Source organism: Theropithecus gelada, chromosome 1 (genome assembly GCF_003255815.1).
Source record: "Theropithecus gelada isolate Dixy chromosome 1, Tgel_1.0, whole genome shotgun sequence".
NCBI classification, from domain to species: Eukaryota; Metazoa; Chordata; class Mammalia; order Primates; family Cercopithecidae; genus Theropithecus; species Theropithecus gelada.
The window spans coordinates 129,496,296-129,515,584 of NC_037668.1; the positions used below are offsets into that span (position 1 = coordinate 129,496,296).

The following is a 19,289-nucleotide window of genomic DNA, read 5'->3' on the forward strand; positions in this document are numbered from 1 at the left end:
TTGCATTTCATTATCAAGAATGCACTGGTAACTGGCGGGAAACTTCTATTTGAAGCACAGTAATCAGAACATTTTCTTGTTGTTAAAAGCACTCTTACTTCTTCCCTACTTTCATTTAAATCTATCTAAAGGAAAAAGAGCATTTTGTATTCCATACAAAAGAAGTTTTAGACATTGGGGATTACTATAGTTTCTCTGTGTTATAAACGATCTCCATTCTTTATATGTCATTCCGTGAACTTTTATTTAATTTGGAGGAAATCCATAGCATTCACTCATATATCAGAGGCTGTGACATCCTGGCTAAAGCTATTGAAGTTGGCAGCATCATTTCCTCTTCCCAAATTCCTTTTTTGGTAAGTTTAAGGAGAAGCACAAATTGAGGGTGCAACTTTGTTTCCCGTAGTTTTGAACTGGCAGGTTGTCCCTGGGATTTGTGGCTGCCTACTTGAACAATCCCTTAGGACAAACACCATTCACATTTCATGGCTCTCACTAGGAATCATTAACAGCTCAGTGCAGAGTTTTGCTTTTCACTTAACTTGTAAGAGAATGAAGAGGCCCTGCCAAGGTTCAGAAAAGGATAACAAAGCATAAGCCCCTTAATGGGATGAACTAACATAAAAGTCTAAGTATATGGAGCTCTTTCCCACAAGTAGGACCTGATTCAGGGACTGGTATTCAGGCTGACGATCACCATATACAGGAAACAGTAATATAAATGAAAGTAATTTCCTTGAAATGAGCCAAGTTATGGGGTTTGGGAAAAAAAGGATCTATCTGTTAGCTTTGCTAAGATCAGGATCTTTGATTTACAGTGCTTTCCATGAAATGGTATATTTTTATTGAAGAGAATCATAGGATCTAGAAAGTATTGACTTTAGTGAAGCACTATTTGAATTCAGCTTTAAGCAGACTGAAATAGCTTTTTATATTATTGAAATGTCTCCATATATAGTTGTTGGTTAATTAACAGATCTCATAAAATGGCATTTTATATACCATGCATGGCAAAGCAGTTGACGAGCAATTGTAATATTAAAACAGAACTTCTGGCCTGGCCCTGATTCCTTTGTTATAGTGTTATAATCATCTTCAGCCTGTTTGCCACAGCACTGAGCTAGCCAGTGGTTTTCAGGGGTCCTTAGGATAGATCTCAGCTTCAAGACTAGATGAAGGTAGCCACTTAAATCCTGAGGTCGTTGCCTCATCCAGGCAGTTGAGGAGACTTGCGAAACTTTCCTGGTATACTCAGATGTAGTTCTTCTTGTCTGCTTAAATATTCAGATATTCTGAATCAGTGATTGCTCTCAAATACCTCCAGGAACCAGGCAGAGAACTTACAGGAGTGAAGTGGCCTGGGGAGAGACTGATGAACTTGAGAGTGAATGTCCATCTCAGTGGAGAAGTCTTTATCCCACTCCAGCTTTTTGTTGCTAGCTGAGATGTTGGCCCAGTGTTGTCAGTGTTCCAAAGCATGAGGAACATATGGGCTTTGATGTATAATCTCCCAATTTTTAAATGATGCTAATTTGATTAAAAACAATTCTTATACAGGCAAAATATGACACAACGGTGTCCACACCTGAACCCTGGGCTCCTCTTTGGCATCTAATATAAATTAAAACAACTGAGTTCTCAGAGCTGAGCTATTCACCTGAAGGTCCACCATGGGTGCTAAGTCAATTCCCTACTGGAGCAGTTTCTGTCTGGTGGCCTGGGGTGTGACAAGCAAGGGTGGAGTTGGGAAAGAGGCTAGCTCAGGTTTTAGGACTATGGGGAGATGTCTTAGTTGGCATATCTGATCATCTGAGGCTACCTCATATCTGTGAAACATCTCCAGCTCCTGATTTCCATTGTATGGTGAATGGAATGTATGGTGATGGGCACAAAAACAGTGGCATCTCAACCTTTCTTTTTTTTTTTTTTGAGATGGAGTCTCGCTCTGTTGCCCAGGCTGAAGGGCAGTGGCGTGATTTTGGCTCACTGCAAGCTCCGCCTCCCGAGTTCACCACATTCTCCTGCCTCAGCCTCCCGAGTAGCTGGGACTACAGGCGCCCGCCACTACGCCCAGCTAATTGTGTGTGTGTGTGTGTGTGTGTGTGTGTGTGTGTGTTAGTAGAGACGGAGTTTCATCGTGCTAGCCAGGATGGTCTTGATCTCTTGACCTCGTGATCCGCCCGCCTTGGCTCCCAACATCTCAACCTTTCTCAAAGGTGACATCTTGTACACCGTAGTAGCATAATGGGAAATTCAGACAGGCACGTCATATCAGACCCTTTCCAAATACTGGTTCTGCCTTCATCTTCCCATTCTAAAATTTCTTCAAAAATTAAAAGTTTAAGGTGGGTGCGGTGGCATGTGCTTGTAATCCTGGTTACTCTGGAGGCTGAGATGGGAGGATCACTTGAGGCCAGAAGTTTGAGAGTTTGGTAGAGACCTTGTCTACCAAAAAAAAAAAAAGTTAGCCAGGTGTGGTAGTCCCAGCTACTCAGAAGGCCAAAGCTGGAAGATTCATTTGAGCCCAGAAGTTTGAGGCTTCAGTGAGCTATGATTGAGCTGCTGCACTGTAGCCTGAGCAACAGAGCAAGACCCTGTCCTGAAAAAAAGAAAAAAAACAAAAGCTTAGGTGACATAGTGAGACCCCCTCACCTAGTGGGATATATATATATATATATATATATATATAAATATAAATAATATATATATAAATAAATGAAAGCTTATAAATGTATTGGCAAGTCTGACTTTCGCACTTTTCAATTAGCTATACACAACAGTACGGTGAAGTGTGTATTACTATCAGTGCCCAGAGGATGCAGCACATCTGAGGCTAATGAGAGGTGAAACAACTTCCCCACATAACGAGTCACCAGTGAAGCTGGCTTTGCCTTTCCATTACACAGTGAAGCCTGGAAAACTTCCCCAGGCTTCCCCAGATTTATGATCATAGATTCACTGAGTTGGAAGGAACCTTAGAGATTAACCTGCCCAACTGTCCCATTTCAGAGATAAGTGACTCACTCTTGACTCCTACTCATTTCTCTTGTCCTTGGCTATTTTGAAATCATAGTTGTGCTAGCAAGACAATGTTGAAAAGTGAAAGGTTTGTGTTGCTGGTTTTATTGCTATTTTTACCTCTCCAGCTTTATTTCTCCTAGATCCCGCCAGATTGCCTTTAGACCCTTCGACTACTGTCCCTTGCTAACTTTTACAACTGAGATAAATGGAATGCACGTGTTTGAAATTACAATGATTTTGCTTCTGCAGCAGTGTGAATGTCGGTTGAATTTAGGGGGAGTGGCAGATCAAAGCAGAAGGGCGTGGCACATGTTAATGAAAATGTGGTGTTTGACCAAACACAACCCACCAGAGGATAAAATCGCAGGCTATGATTTCAGTGGATGGTGGAGTTTTGTGCGGTCAGTCACTAGACCGACCAAGACGTCACTGGAAACCCAAGAAAGAACTTATTTTGTGCAATCCGGCCCGTGTTGTCATTTTGATTACACAAAGCTCAAGGGCTCTTTTAACATTAAAAATGCTTATTTCAGCTAAAGTACTGATTAGGGTTATGATTTCCCTTTTTAAAATTTCCTTTCCTTTTTCTGGGATTGCACTGTGGTCTCCTACACACTTCTTCCTACTTTCCTGTAATTTCTTTCTATCCAGAAAATAATTAGCATTTCAACATAGATATAACAAATGCTGTAATATCAGTGCTACCTTTGTGGTGTGATGTACAGGAAGAATCATGGAGTTTTTTGCTGTTGTTGTTGTTTTCGAGACAGAGTCTGGCTCTCTCACCCAGGATGGGGCGCAGTGGCATGATCTTGGCTCACTGCAACTCTGCCTCCCGGCCTCAAGCAAGCTTCCCGTCTCAGTCTCCCAGTCTCCCACCATGCCCGGCTAATTTTTGTATTTTTTTTTTTTTTTTGTAGCAATGTGGTCTTGCCATGTTGTCCATGCTAGTCTTGAAATTTTGAGCTCAAATGATCTGCCTGTCTGGCAAGGTGCTGGGATTGCAAGTGTGAGCCACAGAGCCCAGCCAGGAAGAATCGTTTTTGCAGCGGGACTTTGGTCACCCAACAAACGTCAGGATCTTTCTTGTAATGTAAAGTAGAAGGGAGACATATCAATGGGATTTCTAGTATATGAAGATTTTTCCCCTGCATAGAAGGAAATATATTAAGTCAGAGTAGTCAGTTTGGCCTGTGTTTGAATTCTGTCTCTACCGCACAGTAGGTAGGTGGCCCTGGCGAAGTTATTCAACCTAGCTGAAATGCAGTTCATTTCTTTATGAAATAGTGATAGGTCGGGCGTGGTGACTCATGCCTGTAATCCTAGCACTTTGGGAGGCCGAGGCGGGCAGATCACTTAAGCTCAGGAGTTCCAGACCAGCCTGGCCAACATGGTGAACTCTGTCTCTACAAAACATACAAAAAATTAGTCAGGTGTGGTGGCCTGTGCCTGTAATGCCAGCTATTTGGGAGGCTGAGGCAGGAGAATCGCTTGAACCTGGGAGACAGAGGTTGCAGTGAGCCATGATTACCCCACTGCACTCCAGAGTGAGACTCAGTCTCAAAAGAAAAAAAAAAAAAAAAAATGAATCGCTGATCTGCAGGTTCCTGCTCCTGACTCACGGCTGTTGGCTCTTGTGAGGAACAGTCGGTCAGGAAGCTGACGTCGCAGCCATGGCTTTTAAGAATACTGGGCACTTTGGGAGGCCAAGGCAGGCGGATCACGAGGTCAGGAGATCGAGACCATCCTGGCTAACACGGTGAAACCCCATCTCTACTAAAAAATACAAAAAAAAAAAAAAAAAATTAGCCAGGTGTGGTGGCCGGTGCCTGTAGTCCCATCTACTTGGGAGGCTGAGGCAGGAGAATGGCGTAAACCCAGGAGGCGGAGCTTGCAGTGAGCCGAGATCACACCACTGCACTTCAGCCTGGGCGACAGAGTGAGACTCCGTGTCAAAAAAAAAAAAAAGAAAAAAAAAAGAAAAAAAAAAAAAAGAGAATTCCGGAAACACAGCCCTGGAGCGGTAGGTGGCAATTCACTGAATTCAAATCACTGTAACGAGCCGCAAAGTAAAATCCCTGGAGAATGTGTGTGCTGACTTGATCAGAGGAGCAAAGGAAAATAATCTCAAAGTGAAAGGACCAGTTAGAATGCCTACCAAGACTTTAAGAATAACTACAAGAAAAAAAGCTCCTTGTGGTGAAGGTTCTAAGACATGGAATCGTTTTGGGATGAGAATCCACAAGCGACTCATTGACTGGCACAGTCCTTCTGAGACTGTTAAGTAGGTTACTTCCATCAGTATTGAGCCAGGAGTTGAGGTGGAAGGCACCATTGCAGATGCTTAAGTAAACTATTTTAATAAATTGATTACCAGTTATTAAAAAAAATAAAATAGTGATAATACTAACTTCAAAGACTGTTGTGAGATTTAAATAGGATTATATTTGGCTGGGTGCAGTGGCTCATGCTTATAATCCCAGCACTTTGGGAGGCCAAGGCGGACAGCTCGTGAGGTCAGGAGATCGAGACCATTCTTGCTAACACGGTGAAACCCCATCTCTACTAAAAAAATACAAAAAATTAGCTGGGTGTGGTGGCACCCACCTGTTGTCCCAGCTACTCAGGAGGCTGAGGCAGGAGAATCACTTGAACCCGGGAAGTGGAGGTTGTAGTTGGCTGAGATCGCGCCACTGCACTCCAGCCTGGGCGACAGAGTGAGACTCTGTCTCAATAAATAAATAAATAAACAAACAGGATTATATTTTTTAATGTCTGGCCCAAGATAGATGATAGTCAACAAATGTTCATTTACTCGTTCATTTAACGCGTATTTATGGAGCACTTACCATGCTCCATGTACTGCCAATAGAGCAGTGAACAAAATAGACAAAACTCTTGCCACGGCCAGTTTCCTGTCTTCTTCCTACTTTACACTGACCCTCCCTACTAAAGCCAGACCTCATTAGATGAATATTCCTGCTTTTTCAAAGAATTCATTCCTTTGGAAGTTCTGCTAGTCAACAACTATGTTTTGTGCTCAGATTCCCTTTTTGCATGAGACCAAAAAAAGAATGTATGATGGAATTGCAAAATTTGACCTACATTGCAACTTGGATGTGCAGAAAAATGAATTTATTTAGTCTATCCTATTCTGTCTTCCCTCCAGAGCCATTTACGTTCTAGTTAGAAGGGAGAATAATGTTAACTAAATGACTGGTTTAAAATGTAGTCCCAATCAGTAATTTAATCCATTTGAATGCTGTTCTGCCTCCTTTGGATAACAATGCTAAAGTTAAAACCAAACAATACAAAAAACAAAAAAAAGCTGAGGCTAGGTCAGGCATAGTGGCTCATACGTGAAATCCCAGCACTCTGAAAGGCCAAGATGGGCAGATGGCTTGAGCTCAGGAATTGGAGACCAGCCTGGGCAACATGGCAAAACCCCATCCCTACAAAAAACACAAAAATTAGCTGGGAGTGGTGGTGTGCACTTGTAGTCCCAGGTACTTGTGGGGACTGAGGCAGGAGGATAGCTTGAATCCGGGAGGTTGAGGTTGCAGTGAACCTAGATTGCACCACTGTACTCCAACCTGGGTGACAAAGTGAGACTCTGTTTAAAAAAAAAAGAAAAAAAAATTGCTAAGGCTCTCAGGTTCTTCCTCTTCTGCTTGCCTAGAGTCCTGGGGAAGGGCTGAGGTCTATGCAACCTCATGGTGGTGGGGAGGAGGTGGCGTCCTCAGCCACAGTTCTCTGCTTGCCTGACCTCCAGCCAATTATCTCTTTCCCATTTGGTATTGCTTGCCCTGGGGTGATTGCTTGAGTGGGTGTGACCTGTGGTTGGTCTCACTGGGTCTGGTTAAAGTCCTGTTGTGTGCTCTCGCTGACCTGACCTCATTTCAGTTTCCCCTGGTGCTAGAGATCCCTTTGAAGTTTGGTTGGCTTTTCATCCAGTCCTGGCTTTACCTGCCTCTGATAAGCAGAGAGGCTTGCTCTTTCTGAGTCCTCTCTACCTCGCTCTGTCTGACCATGTCTGACCTACCTAGGGGTGGGCTGGGTCCCTAGGTTTGTATGGGAGCATGCCACACACAGAGCCCCTTCTTTCAAGTTCGTGAGTAGTCTTTTCAGTAGTGGCCCCCACTCTGCCTTTGGAGTTAACTTTGCTTTCCTAGTGCCCCTTTCCCTACCTGGGCCAAACTCAGAAGAGTTGTGGGAGGGGAGATTAGGACAACCTTCACCATTTCATTTCCCTCTCTCTCTGCTTTTCACAGTTCTCCACGCTAATAAAGGACTAGTCTTTCTTTCTTTCTATTCTATCTTCTTCCTGACGCTTTCTAGCTTAATCTTAATGACAAGCAGGTTACCTTCTTTTTATTTTTGTTTTTAAATCATATTGATCAGAAATCTCCATGCTTGGTTGTTAAAATACTAATGCCTCACAAGGGAGTTCAGCAAATCCCTTTTCAAGAGGCTTGTAAAAACTTACTTTCTGAAAGACAGAAGCAGAATGTCACTCTTTCTCTTGTTCTTCTTCTATAATAAATTCAGACTTTCCATCTGGGCAAGTCATTGGCTAGGGCAGACTAATGTGAAGATTTCTACTCAAGGAGGCAAAAAAAGATGCACTTTGATATTCAAAATTTGACTTGTTACAGAAGCATGACTGGTGCCTTAAGGAACTCATTGTTTATTAGCTTTATGGTTCTCTGACCATCCAGGTGACTGGACTGCACCCAGGTGTTGGCGGCCCTGGAACTTTTCTTTCTGTCTGTTGACTTGGAGTTGACAGTGGTTGTAGACCTTTAAGTCAGACCTCTCTTCTTGATCCCAATGTGCCCTTTGCTTTCTCTAAAAGGGTCTCCCTTCCTCTTATTTTTCCTTATCCTCTTCTCCATCTTTGCTATCAGACCTCTCTCTCTCTTTCTTTCTCCTGTACTTGCAGTTTTCTCCCACACTGGACACAGGTACAGGCGTATGCATACACACAAAAACATACAGCATCACCTCCTCTTTGTTCGTATATGTACATTTACAGTCCCCTGTTACTTTAGCTCTTTTTCCAGGACTTTCTCTTTTGTCCATTTATATATGTGAATATTGATTCTTTACTATGATGATTATCATTGCTGTAATTTATTGAACACCTGTTATATACTAGTGATGAGAAAGGTCCTTTTATATTGCCTCTTTCATTTAATCCTTAGAATCAACATTGCATGCAGCAAGAAACTGAGGCTGAAGGAAATTTTTAAAAACTGTGTTCAAGGATACAGAACTATTAATTGGCAGAACAGGGACGTGAACCTAGGTTTCATTGGCCCTAAAGACCATTCCACAAAAGAAAATCGTTACGAACAAAAATGTAGGTCTTTGAGTAAAGATTTTATGTAAATTGAATTATCCTATAGTAACCCTGAACATGAAACTCAAAACTTAGTTTATGATGACTGGTCTAAAAGCTATCACTTTGAAGAGAAGAATGAGGAACTCCTTTTCAGAGATGATTAAGGTTTGATGCAATTCTATTAGAAGTGCTGACTAATGGTCTGATGACTACTTATTTTGATCTTGGTGTTGGTAAAGAGAACTTTACACGCCAGGAAATGGAAAAAAAATACAGATTTTAGCCACTTAAAATTGCTAACAGTGAAGGTCTCCATATTATTTTGGTTCCAGCTTCTTTTTTTTTTTTTTTCTTTTTTCTAGGCTAATTTAACCACTTCCTTCTCCATTCTTGAGAGTTTTAAAAATGTCTTTTGAGAGACAAGAGTCTTGCTATGTTGGCTAGGCTGGTCTCAAACTCCCAGCCTCAGTGATCCTCCTGCATCAGCCTCCCAAAGCACTGGGATTACAGGCATGTGCTATGCCTGGCCTGTGTTCTTGCAGGCTAAATTATTTTCCCCTGTTCTGTTTAGATTATGATTAATTTAAAATATCATATTGAATTTTCCATTTTAAAGCATCTTCACCATCTATCCTTATTTTCTCCTTTTTCTTGTTCATATTTTTCCCTGTCTCTGGCTTTGTTTTGTGCATTCTTGCTCATAGTGCTCTGTCCCATTAGGTTACTGAAAATAAAATGTACTGGAATCTTAATCTCTAAAATCCTGGCCGTCACAACTAGAGTTCTTTGAAGTTTGCTTTCAACTTCTGTGCAAGGATGGACAATTCATTCACCAGTCACAGTTGTACCATTGTGGCATTTGGAGGTGGTGTACAGAGCCCTGCTGGGTTTTTTTTTTTTTTTAATTCTCTGAGGTTTTGCTAAAAAGATAAAGGGTGGGTCAAGGAAAAACCCCGATTAAGCACTCACTAAAGAAAAAAAAAATGTGAGTGACTGAGTGTGTGGACATGCACACGTACGTGTGTTTTCGTGTGTGTGTATGGTGGGGGGTGTCTTCGAGAATGTAGGGAGAAAAATTCTCCCTAAAGAATGTGTAGCTATTTGATGTGAAGTACTCCTCAGCAGCCTCTGGAATCAAAGTGAACTTTCTATCAGATTAAAATGATGATTCAGAGTGGTTATGGGGCTGGCATTTTAAGAATTAGAGAGGAGAAAGGAATAAAAGGAGAGTCTTCAAAGGATTGTATAAACTAAACTAAAGCATATTTAATCTCTTTCCTCTCACGCTGACATCTCGTTCTTCCTTCTGATTTCCTTGATTGCTTTGTCTTTAAGGGAGAATGAAGAGGATCCTTTTAGAGCTTCCTATCTCATAATAAAGAAAGATTTCATAGGTTCCTGTTTCAGAGGATGGGGATACATCCTTTTATCTTAAAAGAGAACAATGTTAGTTCCTAGAGTTTCTGTCATTTTGAAATAGAGATTTTTTTTTTTTTTACCTTGGGCTGCTGTGACTTTCAGGAAACTTTTCACTGGTGATATCAGAGGTACTTTGAAGAAATGATCCTTGCTAATCCATTTTGATCCATGTGCAATACCGCAGCTATTGATGGGCATAGGGTATTAATAATAGCCAATTTCTATATGTCATATTTATTAACTGTTAAATTTTAAGAAATTATTTGTATAAACATAGGGATATCCTTGACTCACATAGCCTCTTTATGAGTTTGTCTTATTTGTGTACATGTCATTTGACTCGTGGGTCCCCTAGAGAACAACGTGTGCAGGTGATCCTTAAGCGTTTAAAGCAATCATGATGTCAGCCTGAGGTGACAGGCAGTAGCGCCCAGATCTCAGATGGTGGCTGAGACTATTCACTCTCAAGATCCACCAAGCAGAAAAGTGAGATGTCCAGGCAGATCTGCTTCTGGTCCTTTCCCCAAGTATTTTGCTTTACATTCTTTGGAAGAAATGCCATTTTCCCCTGCCACAGTTGCCTAGAAAAAAAAAAAGAGAGAGAGAGAGAGAGAAAAGGAAAAAGAATGCAGTGAATATGCCGACCTTTGTAGACGAAGAAGCGGTCACCAACCCACTTGGAAAAGGGCGTGCATTCTGAGTCATTTCTCTAGTTGTGATCAAGGCCTAGCTTTAACCATTGTGCCTCCCATTCCTCAGGCCCAGCCCTACCCTTAATCAATAATGGCCCTTTGGATTGAAATCGAGGAAAATCAATTAACTGGTGGAGGTAATTGCATCCAAATAACTGCAGGGAAAAATCAGTAATCAGGAACAGGGATGCTGAGCAGATAAAAACTTAGGAAATGAAAGACAACAATTTAGTTTCAGATTGAGTCTTCTGGTACTTTTACTTTTTTTTCTTTTTAATTCAAATTCGGGTCTTATTCAAAGAGTGTAAGTAACTTTCAAAAAGAAAAGTTTAGCATTATTAAAAAAAAAAAGTTTAGAATTAAAAAGAGTATTCTTTTCCTGTTAGGTAAAACGAGCATAATTAGTTGTTCAGGAAAATACTCCCTAGAAAACTATGGCGAAATAGTACAATATCCAAAAGATCAGCCAATAGGTCAGAAAGCCTCCCTGAAGAATCAGGAAACATGATAATAGTGGGTTTCTGTCCCTTTTTTGTTCGCATGGATTACTCTATTTAAAATATCACCTTTAGGAATGTGTTGCCAGCCCCCTTCCTTCAGCTGTGATCTCCAAAGGAAACAGGGAGGCTTACTAGGAACTGTGGGATGCCAACATGCAGATCATTTTCAACTTCAAGAGAGGGAAATGAGGACAAAGATTTCCAACAGTTTGAACAACATGCCGGTCATTGTCAGCAGGCTTAAAACGAATCATATGGTTTTCAGAGTTTAGGAGGCAGGCTAACTCCCTAAGAAGAAACTAAGTTTATAGAAGACAAAGAGTAGGGTTAAAAAAAAAAAAAAAAAAAAAAGCAGTTATTTGGTTGTCAGGGTAACTTCCTGATTGGAATAAGATGACAAGTTGCGAAAACATACTTGGTTCCTCTGAGCACACTTTTACAATCTCTCTTGGGTTCAGACTTGATAAGAGAGAAAAGGCGAAGTTTTGTGTCTTATACACAGAGACGTTGTAGAGTGGAAAACAAGACCATTAAGAGTGTGGAGGAGTCATTTATTGCCTTCTTTCTGACAGCAAGCAGTCACAGGATGGAACTGCTTCTGGCATTCAAGCAGTTAAGAGACTTCTGAGGTCAAAGCCACAAACCCTGAAGTAATGGGAAGCCATGCATATGCTTTCTGAAGTCTGGGAGCTTCTTTTAGAAGAGAACAGGAATTAGATTAAGCTAATGTTGCTGAACACATGAAATTTGTTGTTAGCAAATTACGGAGCTCAGGAAATTATCAGCTTCTACAGGGCATTCCAAACTTAGCCCCAAAGCCACGGCAAATGTTGAAGAGCAGAGAAAAGCTTCAGTCAGGCTAGAGCAAAGAACTCCCAGACCTCATGTCTGATGATACAATTATAGGCTGCAAATGGGGAGGAGGAACCATGGAATCCGCATGTAAATGGCAAAGTCTACCAGCAACCTGATATTGGCTCTAAAATTAACTTTTATTTACATAAGCAATGCATATAGAAAAATTAATAACTACTGCTAAAATCTAAAAAATGTAACCTTCATTTTCAATATCCAGAGTTAACGTTATAACTGGCACATAATAATCACTTAAGAGATGTTAGCCATTTAAAAGTGTATATTTATGTATATATATGTATATCTTTTTTTGTTTGTTTGTTTGTTTGTTTGTTTGAGACAGAGTCTCGCTCTGTCGCCGGGCTGGAGTGCAGTGGCGCGATCTCGACTCACTGAAACCTCCGCCTCCCAGGTACAAGTCATTCTCCTGTCTCAGCCTCCCAAGTAGCTGGGACTACAAGTGTGCACCACCACACCCAGCTAATTTTTGTATTTTTAGTAGAGAAGAAGTTTCACCATGTTGGCCAGGATGTTCTCAATCTCCTGACCTCAAGTGATCCACCTACCTTGGCCTCCCAAAGTGCTGAGATTACAGGCGTGAGTCACGATGCCTGGCCCTCTTTTTTTTAATTTAGAGGCAGGGTCTGTCTCTGTTGCCCAGGCTGGAGTGTGGTGGTGCAATCATAGCTCATAGCAATCTTGAACTCCTGGGCTCAAATGATCTTCCTGCCTCAGTCTCCTGAGTAGCTACGGCTACAGGTGCATGCCACCAAGCCTGAATAATTTTTAAATTTTTTGCAGAGAAGGGATCTTGCTATGTTGCCCAGGCTGGTCACAAACTTCTAGCCTCAAGCTGTCTTCCCTCCTCAGCCTCCTAAAGGGTTGGGATTACAGGTGTAAACCACCACACCCAGCCTATATCCACTTAAAAAATCTACTTTTATTGCTGAGCAATATATTGGGAATATTTTTTCATGTCAAGAAATGTATCTTGTGTCTGAGTGTGGTGGCTCACACCTATAATCCCAGCACTTTAGGAGGCCAATGCAAGACACTCACCGGAGGCCAGGGGTTCGAGACCAGCCTGGGCAACACAGTAAGATTGTGTCTCTAATTTACAAAAAAAAGAAAGAAAAAAAGAAAAAAAAATAGCCTGTGTGGTGGTCCCAGATACATGGGAGGCTGAGGCGGGAGGCTGAGGCAGGAGGCTCTCTCGAGCGTAGGAAGCCTAGGCTGCAGTGAGCCATGTTCACACCATTGTACTCCAGCCTGGGTGACAGAGCAAGTCCCTTTCTCAAGAAACAAACAGAAAACAAAAAAGAAATATATCTTGCTTTATTTTCTTTGTTTTACCACTAATATCTGTATGCTTTTATGACATAAGACAGAATATCGACTATCTTTGCTCTATCTGTGAATCAACAGACCTTATCTATAAATTCAGTGAAATCTCCTCTAGTGGGGAAGGAGATCATAAAAACTACAGAGCCTTAAAGGGCAAACAAAATATTGCAGAGATTGATTGTGCATGTATTTATAGGAATATATGCAAAGATAAGAATGAAAGAAATGACGATCCATTTTGAGCCTAGAAAAGGGAGGTGAGCCCCTCCCTTCCTTACCATACACCCTGCCCCCTCCCTCCAGATGTGCTCTTGGTGGATGGGTCACTCCAGGATTTCCTGATTATAATGAGGAAGCACAGCTGATCACGCCAGTAAGTTCAGATTGAGATCTCATCACCTTTTGACCTTCAGCCCCACCCTCTGTTTACCAGTCTGAAAGCTGGCACACATGACTCTAAATGGAAGTAAAAAGAAAGAAGGCAAAAAACTGAAGTGACATGTGCCAAGTGGCTGTCAGCTCTTCAAAGCCACACCTTGTTTCTCTCTTCCTGTGTAATGATGAGAACCAAGCCTTGAGCCTTCATAGTTTAGGATGGAGACAGATCTGCAATGCATAAAACAGAGAGCTACCCAAGACTGTTATATTTCATTGAGAAAATAAAAGGCATCAGATGAGAACTTCTTCATTCTCTGCCATCAAATCAACAATCTGGCCTGCATCTCTCCCCATCTTCTTTTCTCATAGTTTTGTGCTTACCAAAGGCTATCCTTTCCAATTCTGTCCTGGGACCCAGCTGCTCTATCAACCAAATATTGTCCCTATTTCTTCTCTTATTTTTTTCTCCACCATTATTCATCTCTTTCCCCAACTACAAACATACTCTAATAGATACCAAATTAAGAAGCAAGCATAAATAAACAAAAAGACCTAGAATCCTCTGTAAGCCCTTATTTCCCTTCAGCTACCACCTCCCCCCCGCCATTTTTATGTTCCCCTGTACAGTAAAGCTAAAAAAGTTTTATGAATATGTATGTTGTCTTCACTGCCTGAACTCCATTTCATCCTTCAACACTCTGTAATCTGGTTTCTGTGTATTGCATTTGCTAAAATAATTTTTGCTCAAAATTATCAGTGGACTTCATGTTGACAAAACAATGGACATGTTTTTTGTCTTTTATTTGTTAGCCCCTCAGTTTTATTCCACTTGGTAGATAATTCTATCTATCTTTTTGGACTTCCGTGACCCTTTGCTCTCCTGGAATTTCTTCTAGCATGCTGATTGCTCTTTCTCCATCTCTTTTTGCCAGCTCTCCTTCTCTAACTGACTTCTACTGGTTTGGTTTGATTTAGGGCTAGGTTCTGGATGCTCTTCTCTTTACTCTCCACATTTTCCCCCTAGAGATCTCATTCATATTCATGGCGTCAGTTAGTGTCTATATGCTGCTGATTCCTATTATGGAGACTGCGGTACACCACCCAGAGACTCCCTTTAAGACTAAGGCAATCATTTTCCCAACTGTTGAAAGTATTGGCTGTTGGCAGCTCACAAGGATTCCCTCCTTGAGCATTGTCCTTGGTTTAAGATTATATATCCCTTTTTCTTTTTCTTTTTCTATTTCTTTTTTCTTTTCTTTTCTTGTCTTTTCCTTTCTTTCTTTTTTTTTTTTTTTTTTTGACAGGGTCTCACTCTGTCGCCCAGGCTGGAGTGCGGTGGAACCACCTCAGCTCACTGCAACCTCTGCCTCCAGGGTTCGACTGATTATGGTGCCTCAGTCTTTCGAATAGCTGGGACTACAGGCGTGTGTCACCACAGCCAGATTATTTTTATATTTTTAGTAGAGATGGGGTTTCACTATGATGGCCAGGCTGGTCTCGAACTCCTGGCCTCAAATCATCTCTGCTCACTTCAGCCTCCTGATGTTCTGGGATTGCAGGCATGCGCCACGGCAACCGGCTTTGCATCCTTTTTTGACGGGCAGCCTGCATTCCATGCTGGTTGAAGCAAGAGTACACGCTCTGTACAAAGAGTACAAGAGTTCAGGACACTCTGAAGGGTCATGTCAGTTCCAGAGCTTCCTGGATTGGCTGAGGACTCTGTTATAACTGCATCACAGTTCAACTTCTCCCTCCACCCAATCATGCTTTTTTACTCCCTTACAGACATTGTTTCTAAGGACAATCCTGTAGTAGATACTGTGATCCACTGCCCAAATGTCCCTTCAGGAATAAGGAACTAATTGCTGTGGTGATGGGAATCCCGGGCAAACATACTCAGAGATAAGGCCTCTTCAGGGCAGCTAACACCCCATTACTGATTCAGTAGGGGCACAGAGGCTCCCTTCTCTCACCTCAACTTGGGATAGCACGGGAGGGCCATCTTAATTCAGAAGTCCCTGCCCCAAAGAAAGGATACATTGTCTAATTTGATTCATCTCCAGAGACCCAGTGTCATCATGGTCCTCCTTCTGCCCCCGTGAGATTGGAGATTGACGAGGCCAGGTAACATATAAATGCCTGTGTAAATTCCAGCTACGGTGGGTCCACACCTCCAGTGATCATTTCTCGTATCTCCAAGTGCATAACTAGGATTGACATACTGGCGGTTAGAGGAACCCCACTTTGTATCATTGACCTTGGGGAAAGCCATATCATAGTGGAGAAGGCCAAGTGGAAACCTCTGGAAACCGTCCGTATACCCCTTCCCCCAGCCAAGGCAACAAATAGAGAAAAATTGAACCCTGGAGTAGAGGAATAGCAGAGATTAATGTTACTATTAAAGATCTAAAAATGCAGGGATGGTGATCACTACTCACTCTCATACCCTCATTTAGTGGCACCAGTCTGGTTCCTGCAGAAACTGGGTGATTCTGGAGAATAATAGCAGAAAACCACAGCTCAAACAAGTGATAGCCCCAGTTGTAGCTACTGTGCTGGATGTGGTTTTATTGCTAGATAAATAAGATAAAATAGGTTAATGAGATTTCGAGTACAAGGCACGTGGTCATTGATTTGGGAAATGGATTCTTTTCTATTCCAATTAGAAAGAAGATCAGAAATAGTTTGCATTCATGTGACTTGAATAATATTCAACTGCAGCTTTGATCCAGGGCTATGCTGACCCTCTTACTTTTATCACAACATAATCTGAAGATAGTTGGATCATCTTGAAATTTCACTACAAGTCATATTGATTCATTCCATCAGTGACATTATGCCAACTGGATAGTACTCTAGAAAACTTCATAAGACACATGTAAGATAAACACTATGAAGATTTATTGACTTCTCACTTTGATGTAGTTTGTATGGATCTAGTGGTCTGGGGAACACCAGACTATCCCCTCCAAATTAAAAGACACATCTTGCATCCCTTATCACAAAGAAGGAAGCTCAGTGTGTGGTAGGCATCTTTCAGTTATGGGTATATAAGATAACACACTATACACCTAGAAATACCGCTAGCTTTCAGTGGGGTCCAGAGAAGGAAAAAGCTGTCCACTAAAGCAAGGCTGTGGTGCAAGCAGTTCTGTCATTCGGGCCCCAAATTTGCTGGAAATGTCACAGGTGGAACTTACCAAATCACAAATTAGAGCAGGCCCAGCTGCTGTTCATCATAATGGTTTTTCCGAGGTCAAGCCCACGTATAACCAGAGGGCATGAGTATACAGTACATCACTCTCCATAGTTGCACATATTTCTCAGCTCACATCTATGGCCACGTAAGTGGTCTCAAATTACCAGCTGATGGAGGAAGAAAAAGCATAAGCTTGGTTTGTCAATGATTGGTCTCAGTATGTGTGTGCAAGCTGACTATAAACAGTGACTGTATTATAGGTATAATCCGAGTTGGCCTTGAAAGTGGAGAGAGAGAAATTCTCAATGGGCAGAGCTGTTATAAGTATACTGAGTCATCCACTTTATGTGAAAGGAGAAGTGGCCTGAAACAAAAACATACAAAAAATCCTGGATAGTGGAAAATGGCCTTAGTTATCTGTTAAGGGGGCTGGAAGGAAAAGGACTAGAAGACTGAAGACAAGGAAGTCTCAGGTAGATATATGGAGGCAGAGGAAATATGAAAGTGGGCATAAAGTGCAAAGATTTTTGTATCACATATTAACCCTCACTTGCACACATCCACCAGCAAAGAGGGACTGAGCAACCAATTATTTAACATTATTTGGCCAGTTGATGTTAGCTAGTCTTTGTCATTGGCCACCCTGCAACCAGCACAAGAAGCGCTATTGTGGCAGAGATGGAAGCTACGTATAGGTCAAGAGCATGGACTTCTTACCAGGTTCAATATAGCTATTGCCTCTTTTGAATATTCAAACTTTCAGTGGCATAGACCAATGTACCTACCCCTAATACGGCAATACAGCACTGTTCCTCAAGGAGGACAACCAGTAACTTGGTGTCTAATCAACTACCTTGGGCCCCTTCCATGCAAGTAGTTGATTTGACACCAAATCCACTATTAAATAATTCTGGAAGGGCCAGAATTTCATTCTCACAGAGATAAATACTAGTTCTGGGAATGCAAAATCTCAGCCAGTACCACTCTCTAGGGGGCTTACAGTTCCTGACCTCTAGGCCTGGACTCTCAAAAACACAGCATTTGAGCAGGGAACCCACTTCAAAGAAGGAGACACAGGAGTGAGCCCATGAATATGTTTTCTTCTCTCATACCACATCATCCAGAAGTAGCTGATCAATAGACTCAGATAGTTTCAATGATGAATTCTATCAAATATTTAAGGTAGAAATAATATAAATCTTTCTTTTTTTAAATGGAGACAGGTTCTCACTCTGTTGCCCAGGCTGGAGTACAGTGGCACTGATCATAGCTCTCTGCAGCCTCAAGCTCCTGAGCTTAAGGGATCCTCCTGCCTCAGCCTCCCAAGTACCTGGTACTATAGACATGTGCTACCACGCCATGCTAACTTTTAAAAAATTATTATTATTATTATTATTATTATTTTGGAGACAGAGTCTTGCTCTGTTGCCCAGGTTGGAATGCAGTGATGTGATCTCAGCTCACTGCAAACTCCGCCTACCGAGTTCAAGCAATTCTCATGCCTCAGCCTCCCAAATAGTTGAGATTACACATGTGCACCACCATGCCTCACTAATTTTTGTATGTGCATTTTTGTATTTGTAGAGATGGGGTTTTGCCATGTTGGCCAGGCTGGTCTTGAACTCTTGGCCTCAAGTGATCGCCTGCCTCGGCCTCCCAAAGTGCTGGGATTACAGGTGTAAGCCACCACACCCAGCCTTAAAAATTATTTTGTATAGACAGGGTCTCACTATGTTTCTCAGGCTGGTCTCAAACTCATGAGCTCAAGTGATTCTCGCACCTCGGCCTCCCAAAGTGCAGGTATTATAGGTGTGAGCCACCATGCCCAGTTGAAATAATACAAATATAACACAAACTTTTTTCTTTCTTTTGAGACAGATTATTGCTTTGTTGCCCAGGCTGGAGTGCAGTGGCGCAATCATAACTCACTGCAGCCTCAAACTCCTGGGCTCAAGGAATCCTTCCACCTCAGCCTTCTGAGTAGCTGGGACTACAGGGGCATGCCACCATGTCTGGCTAATTTTCAAATTTTTTTGTAGGGACAGTCTGCCTATGTTGACCAGGCTGGTCTCAAGCTCCTGGACTCAAGTGATGCTCCTGCCTCAGACTCCCTCAGACTGGGATTACAGGCATAAGCCACCATGCGCAGCCTGCAAACTTCTTAAAAAATATAGGAGAAGGGAACTGCCCCAAATTTCCTTCACGAGGCCAGAATTATATTGACATCAAAGCCTGTCAAAGAAATTTTAAAAACAGATAATAAAACAAAGAAATAAAAAAATTACAGATGAGTATTCCTCATGAACACAGATGCAAAAATTCTGAACAAAATATTAGTACATCAAATTTAGCAATGACTTAAATGGATAATATATTATTACCAAGTAGAGCTTATCTTAAGAATGAAAGCTTAGTTCAAGGTCTTCTTGAAACCAATCAGTGTAACTCACACATAAAAGAAAAACAGAGAAAACTATGATAGTTATATTCAATATATGCAGAAAAAGCATTTGATAAAATAGAACATCCATTCATAA

At 41.7% G+C, this 19,289-nt stretch overlaps 1 pseudogene; it reads left to right on the top strand.

Annotated features, from left to right (window-relative positions):
- Positions 1–224: 224 nt before the first annotated feature.
- Positions 225–5,369, top strand: LOC112605304 (annotated as a pseudogene).
- Positions 5,370–19,289: the final 13,920 nt, after the last annotated feature.